The sequence below is a fragment of the Globicephala melas genome, chromosome 18 (genome assembly GCF_963455315.2).
Source record: "Globicephala melas chromosome 18, mGloMel1.2, whole genome shotgun sequence".
Taxonomy (NCBI): domain Eukaryota; kingdom Metazoa; phylum Chordata; class Mammalia; order Artiodactyla; family Delphinidae; genus Globicephala; species Globicephala melas.
The window spans coordinates 13,316,399-13,340,273 of NC_083331.1; the positions used below are offsets into that span (position 1 = coordinate 13,316,399).

General features: G+C 36.1%; 1 long non-coding RNA gene across 1 annotated transcript in view; it reads left to right on the plus strand.

The window, feature by feature from the left end:
- The window catches only part of LOC132593815 (uncharacterized), a 168,302-nt gene that overhangs the window by 115,945 nt on the left and 28,482 nt on the right, over positions 1-23,875 (plus strand). The window contains exon 5 of the long non-coding RNA XR_009559690.1: positions 11,923-12,084. This is a non-coding gene — a long non-coding RNA (uncharacterized lncRNA). The remainder of the gene's footprint in view (positions 1-11,922; positions 12,085-23,875) is intronic.

Consider the following 23,875-nt stretch of genomic DNA (forward strand, 5'->3'; position numbering starts at 1 on the left):
CTTCCAGATTGACCTAGGGTTTCATGTTCTTATGACTGGTCCTCCTGTGTGTCCTGACCGCTCAGTCTCCTCATAGCCATTGCCCCAAAATTACAAATGGAAAATGGAATGATTTTATTTAAGATGTATTGAGTGAATGATACGTGACAGGAGCCCTTTTAAGACTCTTATAGATATTTTCATTTAATCTGCATAACAAACCTATGAGGGGGTCCATGATGAGACCATTTCACAAAAAAAAGAAACAGAGACTTGGGTAACTTGCCCCAGGTCATGCAGTTAGTAGGTGAGAGAATCAAAGGTGATCCTTTGATTGTCGTTCCTAAGATATGATTATTCAACTAGTTATAATTCTCCAGATTATTCTATCACTATCTGTCAATGATGTGTTAAGAATCAATACTTTTTAGAATCAATACTTCACACACTCATGATTGGCTAAAATTAAAATGACTGACAGAATCAAACAATGGCAAGAATGTGGAGACTCAAGAACTCTCATGTGAGTGGAAATGTAATATAGCAATTCCCTTTCACTTTGGAAAAAGGGGTCTGATAAATAAATATATAATCATATTTTAATATATATAAAAATTAAATTATATATCAGAATTTCATGCCTAGGTATTTAATTGAGAAAACTGAAAGACTATTTTTAAAAAGGTCTTTGATGAGAGTACCCATAGCAGAATTCTTCTTTGTAATAAAAAACTAGAAACTGTCCAAGTATCTATTAATAGAAGAATCAGAAAATAAACTGTGATATATCCATGCAATGCAATATTACTCAGGAGTAAAAAGGAGTGAGCTACTGATATATGCAAAAACAAGGATGAATCTCCTAAACGTGATACTGAGTAAAAGAAGTCTTTCACAAAAGTTAATTGAGACTGAAGTAATGGCATTCTCCTATTTTCCCAAGAAAAAAGGAAATTACACTTCATACCATGGTTTGTTCTTCATAAATTCATACTGGAACCTAGTATTTGCTTCATTCTTTTCTGTATGCAATACTGAAGCAACCTAAATAATTGATGTCAAGGTCTCACGGGTCATTTACCTCTTTTTAAAAAAACGGAATTATTTCCGAGTCACGTATCTCATTTTCCTTGCTTTGCAATGATTGCTGAACCTGGTTCTGGAAATTCTTTCTTTCTGTCCTCTGGTAATTGTTCTGGCCTGGAGATGTTCTCATCTGGAGGTGCTGGAGCTGTGTGCTACCTCCCTACCTTCTCAGCTACACTGCGATGTAAACAGCATCTTATCTTCCTCCAGCAGTTTCAGGGAGACAAATTCTCCGTGTGAATAGGACAATAGCAAAACAGCAGTGAAGTTGTTCTGTTAACATTATGCCATCTGTTCCAAGGACTGGAACTCACTCTTCCTTGTTTCTCTTCCTGTTTTGAACCTAGCGAAATAGTGTTTTTTATTGTCCACAGCATATGCTGCAAGGCTCAGAATTTTTTCTATTAGCCTTCCTGTTACAGTTTTGTGCAACTGTTACATTTGTATTTGAGTTCAAGCACCTTCTCTTCTGCTTTGCTTCTTTTAAAAAATTTATTTTGTTGAAGTATTGTTGATTTACAATGTTGTGTTAATTTCTGCTGTACAGCAAAGTGATTCAGTTATACATATATATGTATACATTCTTTTTAATATTCTTTTCCATTATGGTTTATCACAGGATATTGAATTAAGTTCTCTGTGCTCTACAGTAGGACCTTGTTGTTTATCCATCCTATATATAATAGTTTGCACCTGCTAATCCCAAACTCCCATTCCCTCCCGCCCCCCTTTCTCATTTCCCTTGGCAACCACAAATGTTGTTCTCTATCTCTGTGAGTCATTTCTGTTTTGTAGAGAGGTTCCTTTGTGTCATATATTAGATTCTACATATAAGTGGTATCATATGGTATTTGTCCTTCTCTTTCTGACTTACTTCGCTTAGTATGATTATCTCCAGGTCCATCCATGTTGCTGCAAATGGCATTATTTCATTATTTTTTATGGCTGAGTAGTATTCCATTCTATATCTATACCACATCTTCTTTATCCAGTCATCTGTCAGTGGACATTTAAGTTGTTTTCATACCTTGGCTATTGTGAATAGTGCTTTTTTCTAAATGTACAATCACCAAAGAATCCTCCAAAGTCAGAGTTTTCTTTATGTACTATCTAATTTTCTTCTCTTGAGACTTTTTTCTTATGGTGGAATTCCCTACCTTTTTTCTTTCTCTAAGGTTGTATATTTTTTCCCTAAAATTAAAAAAAACAAAGCAAAACAAAAAACTATGGTTGGGGACTTGAATGGCTATGTCCACTCAGAATTGGGTTGAATTATGATTAACAGAGAAAGACTTCCATAAATATACCTCCCACCTCTCCTCTCCTTTCAAACTAACAATGTGATATTTTCACTTTAAAGCAAGAAATTATTCTGTTGGTTTATGATTTCTTGATGGTTTCTTCCTTTCTCTGACAATAACTGAGGAATTTTTAATTGAGACTCAAGCAGAGAGAGAATGGGTATATGGAGTGTACTCACAAAGTAAATGTATTTTAATATATTTTTAAACCAAAAAATTGTATAGTGATGTTAACTCCTGCTTTTTCAACTTAAGGTCATAATTGTTCAAAATACTTTTTCAACTTAAGGTCATAATTGTTCAAAATACCCTGTATCAGAGCCATGGCGTTATCGTCAATGACATGATATGCACCACATTATTTTCAGAGTTAAATATTAACATTGTAGGTAATGTTCAGTTAAATATTAACATTGTAGGTAATGTTCAAAATTATATAAAACGAAAAGTTATAAAATGAACTGATAGGTAGTACAGGGCAAGGGAAGATAAGTTTCTTCCCACTCATGCCAAACAGAGACAGCTGAGATCTTGTGGGCAGGATTTGAACTTTCACCTGCCAGTGAATTGGTGACATGGTTTAGAACAGGCAATTTCATTTAAGTTTGCATGAAAGAAGCCCTCCACAGTTACGTATTCAGTTACAGGCCTCCCAAATACAGCTTCAGACCCTTCTTGGAGATAACTTACAGTACAGTCAGCCCTCTGTATCTGCAGATACATGCAATAAGGAAAAAGAAGTCCATATTATAGATTGGAAGGATGAAACATCTAATACAAACACTTCTCAAATTTCCATTATTTTGAGTGACACCATTTGTATCATGAATATAATGCAGTGACCTCTCTCTAGCCTTTCTCCCACCTTCAGCAGTAAACTGAGACTTCGGGAGGAGAAACTGCATATGTAGCCAAGCTCCTTTTCCTCTAAGTTCTCAAGGGAGCCTGTGGGTATGGCAAGGAACACACTCTAGGGCCTTTCCTTTAAGCTGTGTGTTTTCAAAGACAGGTCTTCCTGTAGTGGGAACTTTGGTGATCCAGTTCTACCAGTAATTTGGAAAAAAATTCTATGTACTTCTGGCAATTCAATATTAGGAAGCCCACTTGCCTCCCAATAAAGGAAATCGTCACCATTGGCACTTTTTTAGTAACGAACATGACTGTTTCTCCGTGCACCTTATATTTTAGTCATATTTATGAATTGGTTCAGAATTTAAGTGTAGCAAATGATCATTAATAGATTCTCCTTCAATCTCCATAATATTTTTCATTCGTTTTCCATAAATACTGCAGTAAGTATATATTCCCTTTTGTAATTTGTTGTATGTTCTTATGTTATGTCTGGATAATATTTTTCTTGCCATTTTGGTCTTAAAAGTTTGGGGGGGAGCCTCCTTTCCGATCATTTAATATGCCAACATGCCAAAGTATGCCACTCTAAAATGTTACATCTTGATCGTTCCTGTGTGAAACACAGAATATTTTAGATTTCTAATCATGTGAAAGTCTGGAGAAAGAAAGCGGAAGTTAATTCTTTTTTTGAATTTTTCTGTTTGTTTCTGAATGAAGCTGAGTCAGTGTTATTTAATTTATTCCACAGATGATATCTATATTAAAAAATGTACACCAAGTAAAGTCAAAATAAAAGGTTGAGTGACTACCTACAAACTGACTTAGCACTGAGAATGCCTCAAAACAAATGGACAGGACTTCCACTACCACCCATGAAAGATTACATGGGATACGCTCTTCACTGTAAACATCAAGAAACATGGATAAGATCATGAAAAAAATGTTTTCTGACATTGAAATAAAGGTGATACATGGCTGTAAACTCTGAGAGAAGGGAAAATTAAAATTAATGAGCTACCACCACACCTTTATTGGAATGACTGAGATCCAAAACCCAATGTTTTAACCTGCTTAGGCTACCACAACAAAGAACCACAAACTAAGGTGCTTAAACAACAGAAATTTATTTTCTTACAGTCCTGTAGGCTAAAGTCCAAAGTTTCATACAAAGATAAACATAATCTTATCATACAATTTAATAATCATGGTTCTTTTTGGTATTTACCTAAAGAAAATAAAAATTATATCCACACAAAAGTCTGTGCACAGATCTTTACAACAGCTCTATTCATAGTTGTGAAAATGTGTAAGCACCAAATGGTCCATAGTAGCTGAATGGATAAATAAACTGTGGTACATCCAGACAACGGAATATTATTCAACACTATGAAGAAATGAGCTATCAGGCCATGAAAAAATATGGATAAAACATAAATGCACATTACTGTGTGAAAAAAGCCATTCTTAAAAGGCTTTATGATTCTAATGATATGCCATTTTAGAAAAGGCAAAACTGTAGAAAATAAAAGATCAGTGGCTGACAGTGGTTGGTAGGAAAGAGAAGAATGAATAGGTGTGGCACAGGGAATTTTTAGGGCAGTGAAACTATTCTGCATGAAAATGTAATGTCAAATACATGACATCATGCATTTGTCAAAAGCCCATAGAACTATAGATGCAAAGAATAAATCATACCGTAAACTGGTTGAACTTCTATTTTAATAATAATATATCAAAAAAATAATATATCAATACTGGTTCATAGATTGTATCAAGTGTATCACACAAACACAAAATTGCAGTGAAGAACCTAGAAGAATGGAGGAAAATTTTCTTCCTCCCCGACACCTTATATGTGGATATGGTTACAATGTTTAATACATTTGTCAAAATTCACCAAATTGCCCTCTTAAAATTAGTGAATTCTATTGTATGAAACCTCTGGTTATAAATATAATTTAAATTATATAGACAAAAAAGAAAAAGATAGAAGCTTTAGAATATAGTTCTGCTTCTTAATCAGCTGTGTTTTAAAATTATCTTCTCTTATCCTCATGTATTTCATCTATAAAATGATAATAAAACTGCCTCCTCTATCTGCTCCATCTAAAAAAATCTTGCCTTAATTTTCAGATAATGTAAATCATGGAAGCATGAATGCGCTTTATAAGCTATAGAATACCCTTGTAAACATCTTTTCATCCTTGTGTAATATGTGTTTAATGGGTAGTCGAATATTTTGGGCTATGTTTGTGCTTGTGGGAAAAGATGAATATGTGGCAATCATTTATTTTCCACTTTTTCTGACATTTATAAAACTGCTTTCTGTATTTCAACCATAGTCATTCTTTTCAAATAATTTCCTCTCTAAACTAGCTTGCCATCATTTCCTTTCCAAATGATTTGAATAATACCCTTGTTTTAAAAAGCCATCCCATTCCTGGTTAGGTAGCTTGGACAGGAGTAATGCTGCTTTTTTCCTTGGTCACTCACAGATAATTCACTGTTTCCTTTCTGTCAATGAACATAGGTTGAGCACCAGTGGACAGCACTGTTCTAGGTTCAGGGGATACAAAGGAGAATAAAATGATTTTGGACACTTGTCTTTTCACCCGATTGCTTTTGCTACATTCCCCTTACTTTCCTATTCCATTGCCAAATCTTTGTTTAAGTTTTTGCTATTTTGCCATTTCCTCTTAACAGTTGCCCATCTCAACAATTTCCCCAAAGGTCACCTCACATATATACCTAAAGCACCTTTCAGATTATTTCTTTCTGTATTCAATAACTGTCAAATAATCTCCCCTGCCTATTGATGCTTTTTTCTGTCATTTATACAATCAATAGCCCAAAACTGGATTCAATATGTATTTTTTTATTATTCAAGACTAAAAAGGTATTAGCAGCTATCATTAAGATAGGGTAGGTCTAAGGACTGTGGTGCTAATGAAAACTTAAGTTAAAGCAATGACAAATTTTGTCAAAACATGAAAAAGAAGCTTGTTAAGGCAAAACTGATAGTTCCTGTGACAGAATATATATTATCTTTATATAATTTTATAAAGCATTTTCTCATCACAAATACTAAATAATAGGGCAGATATCTTTAATTCTGTAAATCTGATTTCATCTGATACTTACTATTTTGAACTATTAGTGACTCCATATTTGTCTATATTTAAAACTTCTATTTCTTTAAAATCTGTTTATATTTATAAATTATAGCCTAAAAGAGTCAAAGTTTAATTTTTTTTCCAATATGAAATTGTGCAATGTATTTTTAGTGATACTTAATGCATAAACATGAAGAATTCTGCCAATAGTATAGATTACACTATTATTTATAGGACAACTGTCTGAGGAGCAAAATAAACCCTTAAAAAGATTGCCACCAAAATAATTTGAGATATGCTGAAGTACAGCAGCTCTGTAGCTAGATAGATAGATAATTATAAACAGAGCCAGTCACCTTAAATGAAAATGACCATAGAGATCACTGAATTGGTAGGCATGTGTTAGCCTTTGTTGAGAATAAAAGGGTCAATGACTTTCACTAGCTGGTCTTTATGTTGCCCATACTTTTTACTATTAATTGGTGGTGAGGTGACAATGAACATTTTCATGATATTTGTCACCGATTAAAATCTCCTAACCGCCATGGCCACTGAGCCTGCGCGTCCGGAGCCTGTGCTCCGCAACGGGAGAGGCCACAACAGTGAGAGGCCCGCGTACCGCAAAAAAAAAAAAAAAAAAAAAATCTCCTAACCAATTTTCTAGCTTTAAGTAATTTCCTCTAAACCTGTATGTGTGCACACACATAGGTTACATGTGTATACAATGACGTTTCGTGCCTTCCGTGTCTGAGATTTTAATTTTGTATTTTCCCCAAAGGATTTTACTAAGCACATATATTAAATAGTCATATTAAATATAGTGATATATGTATATATATAACATTACAAATTTAATTGTGACAGTTATGTTTCCTGTCTATCATCTAGGGCTACTTTAAAAAGTAGCAACAGGTGAAATAAAAGCAAAAACGTCCAAGGAATAAAGGGGGAGCCAGCTTAGGGAACTGTGAATACTGTTTCCTCTTAGCATGACTTCTCCATGGCTTTTGCTGAAGGTATTATCTTTCTTGCTGACAAATTCATGAATCTGCCCAAAACTGGAAATGTGTACTCCTACTGTTTCAGCCTATGCTCATCCAGTTGATATACAACTGCAGGACAAGAGTCCCATGACCAACTCTGAGAAGGAACATTTTGCAATATGGATCTCTTACGAAAACCAGCGGTGACATTTCATGTATCATAAACCCCAGATGCAAAGCTCTGGGCCCATTTGGTGAATTATGTAAAAAGATAGCTGCTCACCAAGTAAGTTAGTGTCACAAGCTGTCACTTGCAAGAGTTTTACTTTTTGGCAGAGACGAGCAGTCAGTTTCTGTTAGATTTACTTAATCTGGATATTGTTTGGAAAACTAAAGCAATGGCTTTTGACTATCAAACCTAGGATTTGTTAAAAAACTAAAAACAAAACAGACAGCTTTTATTGTAATTAACGCAAGCGCCAACGTAAATTTGTTACGAGCTATTTCTTTTCATAGCATTTTGTTTACTTTGTTTTTTCTGAGTGATAAAATCACATATGTTCAATGTAGAAAATGTATATATTTGGAAATTACAAAATGTCGAGAAAAATAAGATTGTACACCATCAGATATATAGACTATTTACATATGAGTGCATATGGGTTTGTGGGTGGTATGGATGTGTAAAAATACCTGGCTATTGATCAAGATAACTTTTTATAGAAAACTTTGATTCAAAATTTTTCACTCTGAAATCAGTTTTATATTCTCCATTTATCACTTGGTAATAATGCTTACATATGGTATTATATTTAACCTTTAAAAAGTTCTTTCAGTACTGTATAATTTTCCAAGCGATGTCTACACAATTCTTGACTCAACCAATCCCTATTTATGGAGTTTTAGATTATTTCCTTTGTGTTCATAAATATTTTTACTATTATGGATACAGATTTAATGCATATGTTTGTATAAACTTTCTGTACAAATGCTTATTTATTTCCCTAGAAAATGCTCTTAATGTGGGAATTCTAGGATTAAGGACAGTGAGTTTTCAAAAATCTATCTTTGCATTTTAAAATTTCTTTCCCTACAGGTCGGACCAACTTTCATTTTGACCAGCAGTGGATAGGAATGTCTGTCTCACTGTCTAGAGAACCATCTACAAAATCTTAGCCAGCTTGATATGTGTGAAGTGGTGTCTCAGTATTGTTTTAATTGAATTCCTTTGATTACTAACAAAGTAATGAATTTAATATGTACTGAATGATTATTTATATTTACTTCAAAAATTATTAATATAACCACTTTTCTATATTCCTTTTAATCTTTATGATGTCTTTGGATATGTGTTACTTTCAGTGTGTGGATGTTCATTTGTTTATATTTATTTAAGGGGATTGGCTATCTAATTTTATCCATAAAGTTTATAGATTTCATTTTTAAATGGGCAATACCAAGAAGTCAGAAGGATGCTTTCACATGGTTGTGTTTTATGGTAGTAATCTATGTAATGGGACTGCCTAATAAGTCTGGTGGGCAAATATAACCATACTTCTTTGCTTTTTTCATTTTTCCAATGAATCACTTAGCTTTCAAGAGCAACTCTTTTTCTTTTTTAACACAAAGCCTAACCTATTTCTATCTGGCCATCCATCTTTCTCTTTCTTTGAGTTGTCTGAGTACTACGGGTGCTTTCTCACTTACACTATGTATTTACTTGCTCCAGTCATGTTTTCAATAGCAAAGTGAAGCAAGAGAAGAGGAATGTCTCATCAGTCCCCAAGCAATTTTTAATCAGTTCTTGCCACAGCAAGTAATTTTGAATGTTGGCCCTACATAATATAATGATGCTTACCCTGCACAGATGAAACACTGGCTGTGTCAGATTTATGCCGAGATTCAAGATGTTGTCTTGTTCACGTCACACTTACACGTTGAATCACTTCCCAGAGGACTACCATATGCCCGGTAGATGGGTCTGGAGAAAGTTACCCATTTGGTTGCATGCTGGGTCAGGACAAGCCTTCTTGATGGCATCTGGGTCAGATCACAAGACCTCTTTATCAGTTGTAGGAGGGGTAAGATGCAACCACTTATGCTTTACCTTAGAAGGAATAACTCAACATATCCCATACCCCTGGACCTCTAGAAATTTCACTGAGGTGTAAAGTCCCTGGATTTTTGTTGGATTTATTTCCCAACCTCTGACACACACATCTAGAGTAGTTGCTACTTCTTGCTCATGAGGTTCAATCAGCATAATGTCATCAATATAATGGTCCTGGCTGATACCTTGTAGAAAGGAAAGGTGATCAAGATCCCTGAGAACTAAATTATATCATAAAGCTGGAGAGTTATATACCCCGAGATAGGACAATGAAGGTGTATTGTTGGTGTCAGCTGAGAGCCAACTCATTCTGGTGGTCTTTAGAGGGATAGAGAACAAAGCATTTGCCCAATCAGTAGCTGTGTACCGCGTACCAGGGGACATGTTAACTTGCTCAAGCAATAAGATCACATCTGGCACAGGAATTGCAATTGGAATCGCACACTAGTTAAGCTTATGATAATCCACTATCGTTCTCCAAGATCCATCTGTCTTCTGCACAGGCCAAATAAGAAAGAAAAATGGAGATGTGGTGAGAATCACCACCCCTGTGTCTTTCAAGTTGTTGACGGTGGCAGTAACCTCTGCCATCCTTCCAGGAATGCAGTATTGCTTTTGGTTTACTATTTTCCTAGGTAGAGGCAGTTCTGATGGCTTCCATTTGGCCTTTCCCATTATAATAGCCCTCGCCTCACAGACCAGTGAACCAATGCTGGGATTTTGCCAGGTGATGAGCATGTTCATTCCAACTATATACTCTGAAACTGGGGAAATAATGACAGAACGGGTTCAAGGATCTACTGGACGCACTGTGCAAAGGACCTAAACTAAAATTCCACTGATAATCAGGCCTTCATAAACCACTGCTCCGGTGGAGCACAGTGATGTTTTAGACCTCCTGGAATCAGTGTCGGTTCAGAACTGGTGCCCAGTGATCTCCAAAAGGTCTGACCATTTCCTTTTCCCCAATACACAGTAAGCCTGGGAAAGGCTGGGAGAAATATTAACAGTATAAATGTTACAGGGTTTTTATGTTTCGAGTTAAATTTTATTCACTTGACCCAGAACTTTGCTGCCCGTAAAGATCAAGTAAGAATTTGGTAGGCTTTCTATCTATCTCACTTCCAGGAACACTATGATCAACGAGCTAACACCACAGGCTTCTGTGAGTCAAATTATTCTGACTGCTTCTTTAACTCTATTGTTCTTTATGACAGCCACACCCACCTTACCTTCAGTGGTTGAGTGCCACCACTTAGCTAGCCCCAGCCACTCCAGGACCCAATCACTCTCATTGCACTAATGTTTCCCAATCCAGTAACATGCTTTCCACTGGAAAGTTTGGTCTAGAGAGAAAAGCAATCACAGAGGATGCTGAGGCTCCTTCACAAATTTCTCACAGTCTTTTATCTTTTTCAACTGATTTTTATTGGAGTATACTTGATTTACAATGCTGTGTTCGTTTCAGGGGTACAGCAAAGTGAGTCAACCGTACATATACAAATACCCACTTTTTTATTAGATTATTTTCCCATATAGGTCACTATAGGGTATTGAGTAGAGTTCCCTGTACTATACAGAATGTCCTTATTAGTTATTTATTTTATATATAGTAGTGTGTATATTTCAATGCCAATCTCCCAATTTATCCCTACCTCCCCCTTACCCCCTGGTAACCATAAGATTGTCTTCTACATCTGTAACTCTATTTCTGTTTTGTAGATAAGTTTGTTTGTACCTTTTCTTTAGATTCCACATATAAGCGATACATAATATTTGTCTTTCTCCGGCTGACTTACTTTACTCAGTATGGCGATCTCTAGGTCCGTTCGTACTGCTGCAAATGGCATTCTTTCTTTCTTTTTCATGGCCGTATTCCTCCCAGTCTTGATGAAATGTGTGTCTTCTGAACTTGCCCAGGGAGAGTGAATAGGTTTTAAATGACAAATCCACTCTAGCATTCCAATCTCCCTAACGTTGTTTTCCCCAGATTTTTTTATTTTAACTTTTTATTGTATATTGGAGTATAGTTGATTTACAATGTTGTGTGTGTTTCAGGTGTACAGCAAAGTGATTCAGTTATACATATACAAGTATCTATTCTTTTTCAAATCCTTTTGCCATTTAGGTTGTTACATAATATTGAGCAGAGTTCCCCGTGCTATCAAGTAGGTCCTTGTTGATTATCCATTTTAAATATAGTAGTGTGTACATGTCAATCCCAAACTCCCTAACTATCCACAGACTTAGAGGATGAATTCGTTTTCCCCGCTTTAATGAGGTATAATTTACTAAGTTTAAGATGTACAATGTGTGGGTTTGATACACTTATTTATTGCAATATGATTACCATGATAACGTCAGCTAACATCATGTCACATAATTACCCTTTCTTTCTTGTGGTGAGAATCTTTAAGATCTTCTCTCTTAGCAACTTTCAAAGGTTCTCAAAAAAGCAAAAATAGAACTATCATATGATACGACAATTCCACTTCTAGGTATATGCCCAGAGGAAATGAAAACAGGATACTGAAGAGATACCTGCACTCCCATGTTTATTGCAGCATCATGCACAATAGCCAAGATATGCAAACAACCTAAGTGCCATCCTGCCATTTGTGACTACATGGATGGACCCTGAAAGCATTACGGTAAATGAGGTAAGTCAGAGAAAGTAAAAAATTGTCTGATATCACTTACATATGGCATCTAAAAGATCCCCTAAGGCTTTGAAGTTCTTCCTCTACATTAAGGCAAGGCAGGTCCAGCATTTTCATTTGCTCTCTGTGGTCTACCTTTCAGTTCAAGTTTCAGCCCACCAATGGAAACAGATGATAATTTATAAAAGAAATAATTTTCTGAGTATAGTTGCTTTACAATGTTGTGTTAGTTTCTGCTGTACAGTGAATCTGTTATACGCGTACATATATCCACTCTTTTTTAGATTTCCTTCCCATTTAGGTCACCACAGATCGTTGAGTAGAGTTCCCTGTGCTAAACAGTAGGTTCTCATTAGTTATCTATTTTATATCAATGCATAGGAGAGTATATATGTCAATCCCAGTCTCCCAATTAAAGCAAATAATTCTGATATATTTGGTACTCAGGAGAAATCTTTCCGTTCTTCATTAGGAGATTCTATGTCATCATTTTCGAATCATTTTCTTTGTACTTTGTTTTTAGAGTTATTTTTTATTTAATTAAATATTGGTAATAATCTTGATGACATTATTGGTAATAATATTGATGGCAATGATTGTGACAGGAATGTCTAGCATTTACTGTGTGCCAGCTCTTTGGCAGGCATTCTTAGCAATGCTTTTATCAGTGCTTTTTAAAGAAGTAACTCGTCAGTCCTCAAAACAACCCCTAGAGGTACAACTGTAATTGTCTTCTTTTTACACATGAGGATGTTGTGGCATGAGTGTAAGAAATCTGCTCCGGGTCTCCCAGCTCGTGTGAGAGGCGCCAAATGAGAAGAGCTCTCAACATCACATTTAAACCTTACAACCCTTCAGAAAATGCCGTATGAGGAAGGTACTCTGATCATCACTCTTTGGGGCCAACAACAAAAAAGCATTAAGTTTCACACAGTTGGGTAACTTCCCCACACCCACTAAGTGGCGGAGTTTGACTTGTTATGTCCTCTGTCCGTAGGGGCTGGGTTCAGTGCTCCCAAGTAACACTTCCTGTGTTAAGGACATGGAAGTCGCAGCTGAGCCCACGTTGAACTAAGGCACGGGTCAGCAAACTCTTCACAAAGAAAGGCCAGAAAGTAAATATTTCAGGCTTTGCAGGTCACAGTCTCTATCACAACTAATCAACTCCAAGGCAGTGTGAAAGAAGTCATAGACAATACATAAGCAAATGAGCATGGCTATGCTCAAATAAAACTATTTACAGGGCTTCCCTCGTGCCGTAGCGGTTGAGAGTCCGCCTGCCAATGCAGGAGACACGGGTTCGTGCCCCGGTCCGGGAGGATCCCGCATGCCGCGGAGCGGCTGGGCCCGTGAGCCATGGCCACTGAGCCTGCGCGCGTCCGGAGGCTGTGCTCCGCAACGGGAGAGGCCACAACAGTGAGAGGCCCGCGTACCGCAAAACAAACAAACAAACAAACAAAAAAATTAAAAACAAAAATAAAAAGTGAGAGGGTATTCCAAGGGGTACAGGATCCAATTGAAAGGGTTTCTAGTGGCCAAAGCTGGAAAAAAATTGAGAAACAGAATAAATAACAAAGTATTGGAATATAACCCAGAGTATGTGTAAAATAGATATTCATGAGTCCAGACTGATGTAAATAAATGATCAGATAAGTAAAGAACTGATGGAAAATAGACAACTCTTTTATACAAAAGAATTCCAAATGATTATGTAAATCTCCTCACCGAAGAGGTGGAGGATAATTCCCCACTCCTAAATTTTGGGCTACACTTAGGGACTTGCTTCCAAAGAATATGGTATGGAAAGAGGGAGTTGAATGACTTTACACTGTAGAAAGCTGGTGACCAAGGTTAACCTCATCAGTGATAAGTCGTGAAGGCCTGTTGACAGGATGTACCCTTGACATGACGTCTTGAAAATGATACTTCAGTTTTGTGGTCTTCTCCCCTGAAAGCCCATAACCCTAGTCTATGACAGAGACCAGAGTAACCTAAGGATGCTTAATGACTAAATGTAATGAGGTAACCTGGATGGGATCTTGGAAGAGAAAAAAGAACATTAGGGAAAACTAATGAAATCTTAATAAAGTATGGCATTTAGTTAATAATAATGAGTCAATATTGCTGTTTAGTTGTGACAAATGTACTGTAGTAATGTAAGATGTTAACAATTGGGGAAACTAGATGCAGAATATACACGAATTATCCGTATTATCTTTACTTTTTGGTAAATCAGATACTATCTTAAAACATTAGTTAAATACAAAAAACCCACACAGGAATAATTGCAATTTTAAAAAAACTAGCTTCTCAGATTCCACAACATAATTTTCTTTTTTAAGGACTGAAAACTCAATGAACCTGACATATATGGACAGGTGAAAAAGAACAGTTAATTCTTTATGGTTAATGGCATAATGATGATGATTAACAGTGAGGGCCTTAGTCTGTTATTCGTAATGTTTGTACACAATTATGTGTGTGTGCACCTGTCTGCACATTAGCAAAACAGCGAATATAAGATTCCCAGTGGTGTTTCTTAAGTACAAGAAAGGGTTAGCAAGTTGAGTTGGGTAATTCCTAAGCTTTCTTGCATCTCAATGATTTTCTGATCCCGATCCTGAGAGCTAATCTTGTGACCCTTACGTGCTCTGACCTCTTGCTATATAGTATTCTCAAGTATCAGGTAGTTAAGCTTCCAGATCTAAAGTTCTTGAGGCAAAAACACTATACTGAATAAATGGGAACGAGACGTTAGGTATGATACGCAGTTATCCAAGAGGGTTGTGCTTTAGACCTGGTTTCACCACTTATGAACCACCTATGCACTGCCCAAAATAGCTTTTCTAAAATGAAGATCATCGATTCTATAGAACTGAGGCAACCCACATTACGAAAGCTGTTAAATGTTATTGATATATAAGATATTATCGTCATGTTGGCAAGGATATTCTGTGCCACCACGTTTTCAGAAGTTGGAGTATTGATTCTGTAAGAGGAAGTTATATTTTAAACAAAGAAGTGTTGTATTTGGGGCTATCCTAAACATAATGCTAATAGAATACAGAAATTCTCTTAAAAAAATCCAGAAATGATAAAGTTCATATTCTAAAGTAAAAGCACATACAATACCAGAAATAGAGAAGAAAAAAGAAGTTTGTATATAATGTTAACCTTATCGTTTCAGATGGAAAATTAGGCAGTGTTTTCCAGACTCATAATAATGTATACATTTTTCTCTTTCAAAATCATTCTTCCTAAGGGTAATTACTACACTAAATTCTGTAAATGCCATGTAAAAGCCCCAAGTTTCTAAAACAATCAAGAAAATTTTATACACTAAAATTTCTTTAAATATTATAGATTATTTTAAAAAATAATAAACACTGTCTTCCTAATGTTTTGTTTTAAGCTAATTACCCCCAACAGAGAACAGGCCTGACATCCTCCTTACAGGTGATCTGGGTGGTGTTTCTGCGTTAAGCCTTGACCAGCTTCAGTAGATTCTTTACTGCCCTTCCCTACCGCCTGCTGATTCTTTCCCCAAAGCTTTTGTTGTTGTTGTTATTCTTCCATTAATGCTTCCATTTCATGCTTTGTGAGGTACTTTGCTGTAATTACTACATAAATCAGATAGGATCACACACCTGGTCTTTGTATTTTTCTCTTTTTTCTGGGTACTGAAGAAGAAAGAAAGAAAATGAGATCAGAGCCCTTCTTCTCATAGAAAAATTGAAAGCCCTAGGGACTTTGTAAAGTTACATTAGCTTGAAAAAGGACTTTACCAAACATGTTCTAATCCTCTGGGATGAGTTGTCTAGAATTAATGGGAAAGACTAGAATAGAATCTAACATCTTGAAAGAAATTATTTTATATATATATATATATATGTACACACACACATATATATGTATATATAAAATATTCACACACAGTATACATACTATATATACTATATATTATAGTATATTATAATAGGTAATACACATACACTATCTAATTGCTCTAACTCCTTTTCAGGTTTTAAAAAAATTATCTAGTTTGTTTTCCATTTAATGCTTAGCAGTTTTCACTTAACATCTGTCTCCAACTGGTTCCTACAGTGCCAAAGACACAAAGAGAAAAAGATTTTTTTGAGCCATGCACCTCCTGTGCTCTTCTGGAAGCTGGTGTACGTGTAAGAAATTCAAAGAAGTTTCTGATATTATCTCTTACTGTTAAGTACTTAGGCATGATTTATCCATTATGTCTGTGTCATCTAACTAGCTAGCTAGCTACCCATCGATAGCATTTTATGGAGTGCCTACAAATGTCAGGCCCTGAGCTAGTTGTTTCAAACTTTTAGATATGTTTATTTAAGTCTCACAACAAATTTGCAAAATTGCAAAGCAGGTATAAGTAAACATAGTATGTTACTAGATGGAAAATAGAACATGATAGGAAATTATAGTATAAAGCAGTCTACAAAAATCATACGAATTTAGAATCCTAAGAGATGAAGAAACACCTTAAAAGTATCAAATCCTCCTTGCCTCATTTATTCTTTGTATGAACTGAGTTCTTCAGGAGTTTGACGATTGCCTGAAGTCATACAGTCTTTTCTGAGCCGAAATTACAACTCAGGACCCATAATTCCTTGTCAAAGTTGCTCTCCATCGTGTTATTTGGCCTTCCTCAGTGCCAATAAATGACCAACCATAATATAACTTTTCTAGAATTTGAAAGAAGGCAATATTATTCTGGCTGGTGATGACTAAGAGTCAGCATCCCGTCATTATGCACATTGTGTTTGTTCACTTTTAGAAATATCTCAGTGTTACAATAAAAGATATGAGGGTTTCCTTATTCTTTAGGGACTTCATGGAACACACCTAATGAACTTCATGGGACACATTTTTGCTGTTTCACAGAGTTCCCAAGACCTCTAGAACATGGGGGAGAATCTGTTTTAATTTCCATTTTATCATTACAGTTTCTGTGCTCACTGATATGCTCATTTCACCTCTCAGGCTGATAAAACAATACAAACATGGTCTTCAAAAATAGCTCTTAAACACAGGGAGAAAAATAATCGTTGTGAAAGATATGAAAGATGCTCTTAGAGGTTTATGAACAAGACTTCATAAACTTCTAAGACTTGGGAGGGGGTAAACAGGAAGAAGAAACACATTTTACAACCCAGTTGATAAAAAGTCAGTGGTGTTTTGTTTGCACTGTACTCTCAGACACCGGCAAGCCACACATGAGAAGGCTTGTGTTTGGCTGACTAAAAAGGAACTGTGTTAATTTCCTATTACTGCTGTAACAAAATTTCCACATACTCAGTGGTTTAAAACAACATAAATTTATTTTCTTATATTTCTGGAGGTGAGAAATGCAAACTCAGTCTCAATGGGCTAGAAATCAAGGTGATGGCAGAACTCGTTTTCTTTGGAGGCACTTGGGGAGAACCCATACATTTCTTGCTTTTTCCAGCTTCTAGAAACTTTGCACATGCCTGGGCTCACGGCCACATCACTCAGCCTCTGCTTCCGTCGTCACCTCTCTTTCTCTGATTCTGACCTTCCTGCCTACTTCTTATTCAGACCTTTCTGATCACGTTGGGCCCACTTGGATAATTCAGGATAATCTCCTCATCTCAAGATCCTTAATTTGATCACATCTTCAAATTCCCCTTTGCCACCTAAGGTAACATATTCACACGTTCTGGAGATTAGGGTATTATTTTTCCTACTACAAGAACCATCTGTTTGTCAGCTATGATAACACTATATTTCTCCAGCCTGTTCCTCACTAAGGAGAATACATACCTTCATGTATATATGTAAGAAGGCAAGTAATTTTTTTTGATTATGCAACAACACAGGGAACTGCCTTTTTTTTTCCTAAATCCAATATTTATATATATATATATTTCTTTTTTTTAAACATCTTTATTGGAGTATAATTGTTCTACATTTTTGTGTTAGTTTCTGCTGTACAACAAAGGCAATCAGCTACATGTATACATATATCCCCATATCCCCTCCCTCTTGCGTCTCCCTCCCACCCTCCCTATCCCACCCCTCTAGGTGGTCACAAAGCACCGAGCTGATCTCCCTGTGCTATGCGGCTGCTTCCCACTAGCTATCTTTTTTACATTTAGTAGTGTATATATGTCCATGCCACTCTCAATTCATCCCAGCTTACCCTTCCCCCTCCCCATGTGCTCAAGTCCATTCTCTACTTCTGCATCTTTATTCCTGCCCTGCCCCTAGGTTCTTCAGAACCTTTTTTTTTTTAGATTTCATATATATGTGTTAGCATACAGTATTTGTTTTTCTCTTTCTGACTTACTTCACTCTGTATGACAGACTCTAGGTCCATCCACCTCACTACAAATAACTCAATTTCTTTTCTTTTTATGGCTGAGTAATATTGCATTGTATATATGTGCCACATCTTCTTTATCCATCCATCTATTGATGGACACTTAGGTTGCTTCCATGTCCTGGCTATTGTAAATAGTGCTGCAGTGAGCATTGTGGTACATGACTTTTGATTTTCACCTTCAGAATAATGAAGTATGTTGGACAGCCCTCCCCACCTCCGTTAGAATGCAGGTGATTATGGTGGTTGAGTAAGCACTGGTGTTGAGGTCAGATGACACGTGCAATTTTTTTCATAATACTTGGTAATCCCTTTCAATTTAAGATCTCCCCTCCCAGCAAAAATTAAAAACAATCAAAATATCTCCCTAATAATCTCCAATATATAGAGATGAAAGGAGTCAGGAATGATGAGGAACACAGTTGAGAAGGACATGATAAGCATGTTGAATTTGGATGTTAATCAAAAGAACCAAACCAGGCTTCACAGCCTATTAAACAGCCAATTAGCCCAGAGGTGCCAAATGTGTCAAAGGAAGGTCAGTTAGGTCAGCTAAGCAGAGACACCTCTCCAGTAGCTATCAGAATGTTCTCAAACACGTAACTTCATTTTTTTTCTCCATTCCCCATTTTTGGTCATTTTCATTTTCATTATAATTTTATGTTAAGAAATATATGGAATGTGTTGCTTGTAAAAAGCTTGCTAAAATTCTTATCAGCAGTGAAATTTAGACTCCAGCTTTATTTATACAATACAATAGCAAACAGGATTCAATGCAAGATTTAAGTACTCACTGATTTTATTCCTTATAACTAAGTTTCCAATTCTAGGGAAAAACTTCCTGATAAAATATTAAGTCAAATAACTTTAAATGACAGCTATTTTTGTGAATCTCTGAAATTAGACCCTTATTGTGTATGTTTTGATATATTTAATTAGGTCTATCAAAAAGCATTAACAAATACATTCAAACTTCCTTGTTATACAGTTAACGAATCTAATGCCATACAGTGCTGACAAATACTAAGGCAAGGATGTTACTATTTTTTTTAACATCTTTATTGGAGTATAATTGCTTTACAGTGGTGTGTTAGTTTCTGCTTTATAACATAGTGAATCAGCTATACATATACATACATCCCCATATCCCCTCTGTCTTGCGTCTCCCTCCCACCCTCCCTATCCCACCCCTCTAGGTGGTCACAAAGCACCGAGCTGATCTCCCTGTGCTATACGGCTGCTTCCCACTAGCTATCTATTTTACATTTGGTAGTGTATATATGTCTATGCCACTCTCTCACTTCATCCCAGCTTACCCTTCCCCCTCCCCGTGTCCTCAAGTCCATTCTCTAGTAGGTCTGCGTCTTTATTCCTGTCCTGCCCCTAGGTTCTTCAGAACCATTTTTTTTTTTTTTTTTTAGGTTCCATATATATGTGTTAGCATATGGTATCTGTTTTTCTCTTTCTGACTTACTTCACTCTGTATGACAGTCTCTGAGTCCAAGCAATGTTACTCTTATCTGGAGATAAGTTTAAGAAATACAGGATGCTTTCTCTATGGCCTATAACGTTTCAAACATTTACTTTACCAGTCTTTATTCATGCATCAAAATCTGAAGGTAGTCAACAGGAGCAGGAAATGTGTGTCTTTAAGGTTTTGGCTGCTGTAACAATAATGTTGGCTCTATCTCATTTCTTTAAGTCCACAAACTTCACCCCAGAAAATGACATCATTTACTACTTCCAAGGGGTGTCTCTATTATCATTGTACTACTTACTAACAGACCATAATAGTCTTTGTTCCCACACTTGAAATACAATACCTGATCTCTAACAGCAGGCATTTATGCCTAATTAAAGAAGAGGTATCTTTAAATATAATACACTTAATAAGGCCTTTGTTGCATAGTTGTATAGCCCATTTATATCCTGGTAGAAAAGAAGATTGATTCCTATTGAAACTATGCAAAATAAAGGGATGTTGAAAAACACTCAGTATAATATCTACCATCATCCCAAGTAGTTTTGTGTTTTGAAAAGTCAATTGTTACCATTCAGATTTCTTGCATAATAATTATACACTGCACCAGTAAGCCTATCTAAAAATTTGAGTTATTTATAGATATTTTTAGGGTTAACAAAATTCAAATTTAGAGTCACTTGTTAAAGGAGAGTTATGATTTCTCTAAATATAACCGATTGCAAAAGTACTTATCTAAATCTCCGTTACTAGAGCCATTACCTGTAAATTGCCCTGAGGCTTTTATTAGCTTACCTGAAGTTACAAGTGTTGATCTACTAAGATTACCTACATAATGCTTTCCATTGCAGTGGATTCTGTAGAGATGGGCTTGTATTTGTTTTCTCTGCTGTACAACAAATTAGTTGACTTAACACAACTCATGTTTATTATCTCATAATTTCTGTGGGTCGGAAACGCAGGCACTGCTTACTATTTAATAAGGCTGGAATCAGTACATCAGCCAGGCTGGGATTTTATCATAGGCTTCACTGGGGAAAGATCTACTTCCAAACTCCCTCAGGTTGTTGGCAGAATTTATTTCTTTGTGGCTATAGGATTTATGGGATCTTGCTTCTTCAAAACCAGCAAGGGAGACAGACAGACAGACACAAACACACACAGAGAGGCTTTAGCAAGATAAGCACTATTCTATGTTCATGGACACACAATGCCTACAGCCTATTACCTTTGCCACAATCTGTTGATTCTAAACAAGTCATAGGTACAACCTGCACACAAGTGGGGGGAATTACATAAAAGCCAGGATATGAAGAAGGTGGGGATAACGAGGGTCACCTTAAAGTCGGAACACCGTGGAGCTCAACTGTGAAATTATTCTGAGAATTTTATTTCACTTCTTTATAAATTTGGCATCTCTGGTTTGTCATATTATTCTTTCAGTGAAATTAGATCAATTGAAGCACCACACCGTTCAAAAATTTGATTCTGGTTTGCATAATTATGATCTAATTTAAGGATTAGAGACAGAGCAACAAATATTCTGAACAAGGTACCACAGAAAGTAGTACATAATGAAATTGAGGGAATTCCATGGTGGTCCAGTGGTTAGGACCCTGCGCTCTCACTGCTGAGGGCCTGGGTTCAATCCCTAGTCAGGGAACAAAGATCCCACAAGCCACACGGCAGGGCCAAAAAAAAAGAGAGAGAAAGAAATGGATAGAAATCTCCTTCCTAGCATGTCATAGATTTTGATTATTTTATGTGTATAAAATATTGAAATAGTACTAGTAGAAAAAATATTTGCCCATCTCCACAGAGAATTAATTAATAAATTAGTTATGTTAATAATGAAATAATTAACAAATTATAAAATCAATCCAATGTAATTACTAATTATCTTTGGAAGTAAGCATATATCTTTTCTTTGTTGTATGATTTTCATATATTACAACTTAATTTAATTTAAACTGTGTTGCTCTTTAATGCCAACAAAATTAATTTCTCAGATTCCTATTTAATTTTGAAAGATTAAAGGTAATTAATGTCACATTAGTTGCATGTACTAAAAGTAATAACATATCTGACCGCCAAAGTGCTATTGAAAAAAATGTGAAGTTTGGTGCTCTGTGATGACCTTAATGGGTGGAATGGGGGGTGGGAGAGAGGTCCAAGAGGGAGGGGATATATGTATACATAGAGCTGATTCACTTTGTTGTACAGCAGAATCTAACACAACATTGTAAAACAATTACATTCCAACAACACCAAAAAAAATTAATTAGGCTTTCTATGAGAAAGTTAACCCAAGCCTCACATAAACTTCATATTATGCTTCATAACATTTCAGAATGAGATAAAAAATTACAAAAAGATAATATAGCTGTCTTTTAAACAAAAGTGAATAAAGTGATCTAATTTATCCCAGGATTTATTTTAATTTGGGGTATTCACTAACTTGGATCTGTATATAATTCTTCTGCATATAATTAGTATTAAAGTCTTCTAATAGTTTTATAAGTCTTTACTGAAATATCTCATTGCATTTGTAGAATTGCTAGTAGCTAGATTGAAAAATTTTGCATTTTGCATTTCTTAGCTTCATACCATAAAGCTAGCAATTAACCTTAACCAATTCACAGCTTGACTCTCTGAGTCTAGTCTACTGCCAAGAAGAGAATTTTCTTGAAAATTCTGTATTCTTCTGGATTGACTATTCTTTACTATTTAATTTTATGTCCTTTGTCGGTTTATGGACTATGCCTTATTGTTTTGTTTTTATAGCGATTACTTTAGGTTTACAGCAGCCATCTTTAAAAATCATTGTTTGGTCTACATTCAAGTAATATTATATCACTTCACTTATAATAGAAGAACCATAAAATGTAAACTCCATTTTCCTTTTCCAAGATGTTGTGCTACTTTGTCATACACTTTACTTCTACACATATGATTAACCCCACAATACATTTTATTACTTTTTGCTTTGAAAAGTCAAGAATTGGAGAGTTCTGGTTTCTAGTTCCACCTGTAGGGAAGTTGGAAGTGACCACTCTGTCCTAACAAGTAAAAAGCTGAACAGTCTGAAAAATCAGCAACTCTTCTTGGACCCTTAAGAGACAGGAGGACACAGGGCAAACCACTGCCTCCAAGATGGGTGACAGTAACAGGGAAATGCAGAGAATAACAATTTACCCGAACAGAGACTCACAAATAGAAACCTCAGTGGGAGTCAGTGCTGGCGTAGGAAAAACCTGAACTGGAACTGCTGAATTACTGGAGGTTCAGTGCTTACAACGCTGGTAGATTAAAACACCAGGAGGTCCAGTGTTTGGAGGGGAGGGGAATACAAGATTGTGAATTATGTGCAGGAGCTTGACCAGATTCCCACAGTAAATACAGAAGAAAAGTCCCCTCCTGCTTGGGACAGGGGGAGGGGAAAAGGAACAATTTTTAAGTATGCTAGAGCACTCTTTCCTTTTTAATAAGACATGCCCTCAGTGGAAACTAGTTAACCAGAGCCTAAACTGCTGGGGTATTAACAGAGACTAATTGACCTGGGAGAGGGGACTACTCAACTCCAGCCCACCCTACTCAGTCTTTCCCACCTAAGGGGAGAGAAAAAAAAAACCCTGAGAAATACGAGGAAGTTCGTAGTTCCGAGGCAGAGGCTCATGATAAGACTGAAACCAAATCATAGAACTAGAGAATGGTTCTCCTCCCTCACACCTCATCACTAAAATACTGAAATACTATTTACTGTGGCTCCTTTCATGCTCAATATGCTAAGGGTTCCACCCTTTCTCGGCTCTAACCTGGGGAAGGTGGGTGTGGAGCTGTGACAATAGCTTGATAACCAATAGAGTTCACTTCTTTCGCTACCTGGTATCCCATCTAAATCTATTTAAAGTTCAACGTAATAGTAACAACTTCATGCTTTC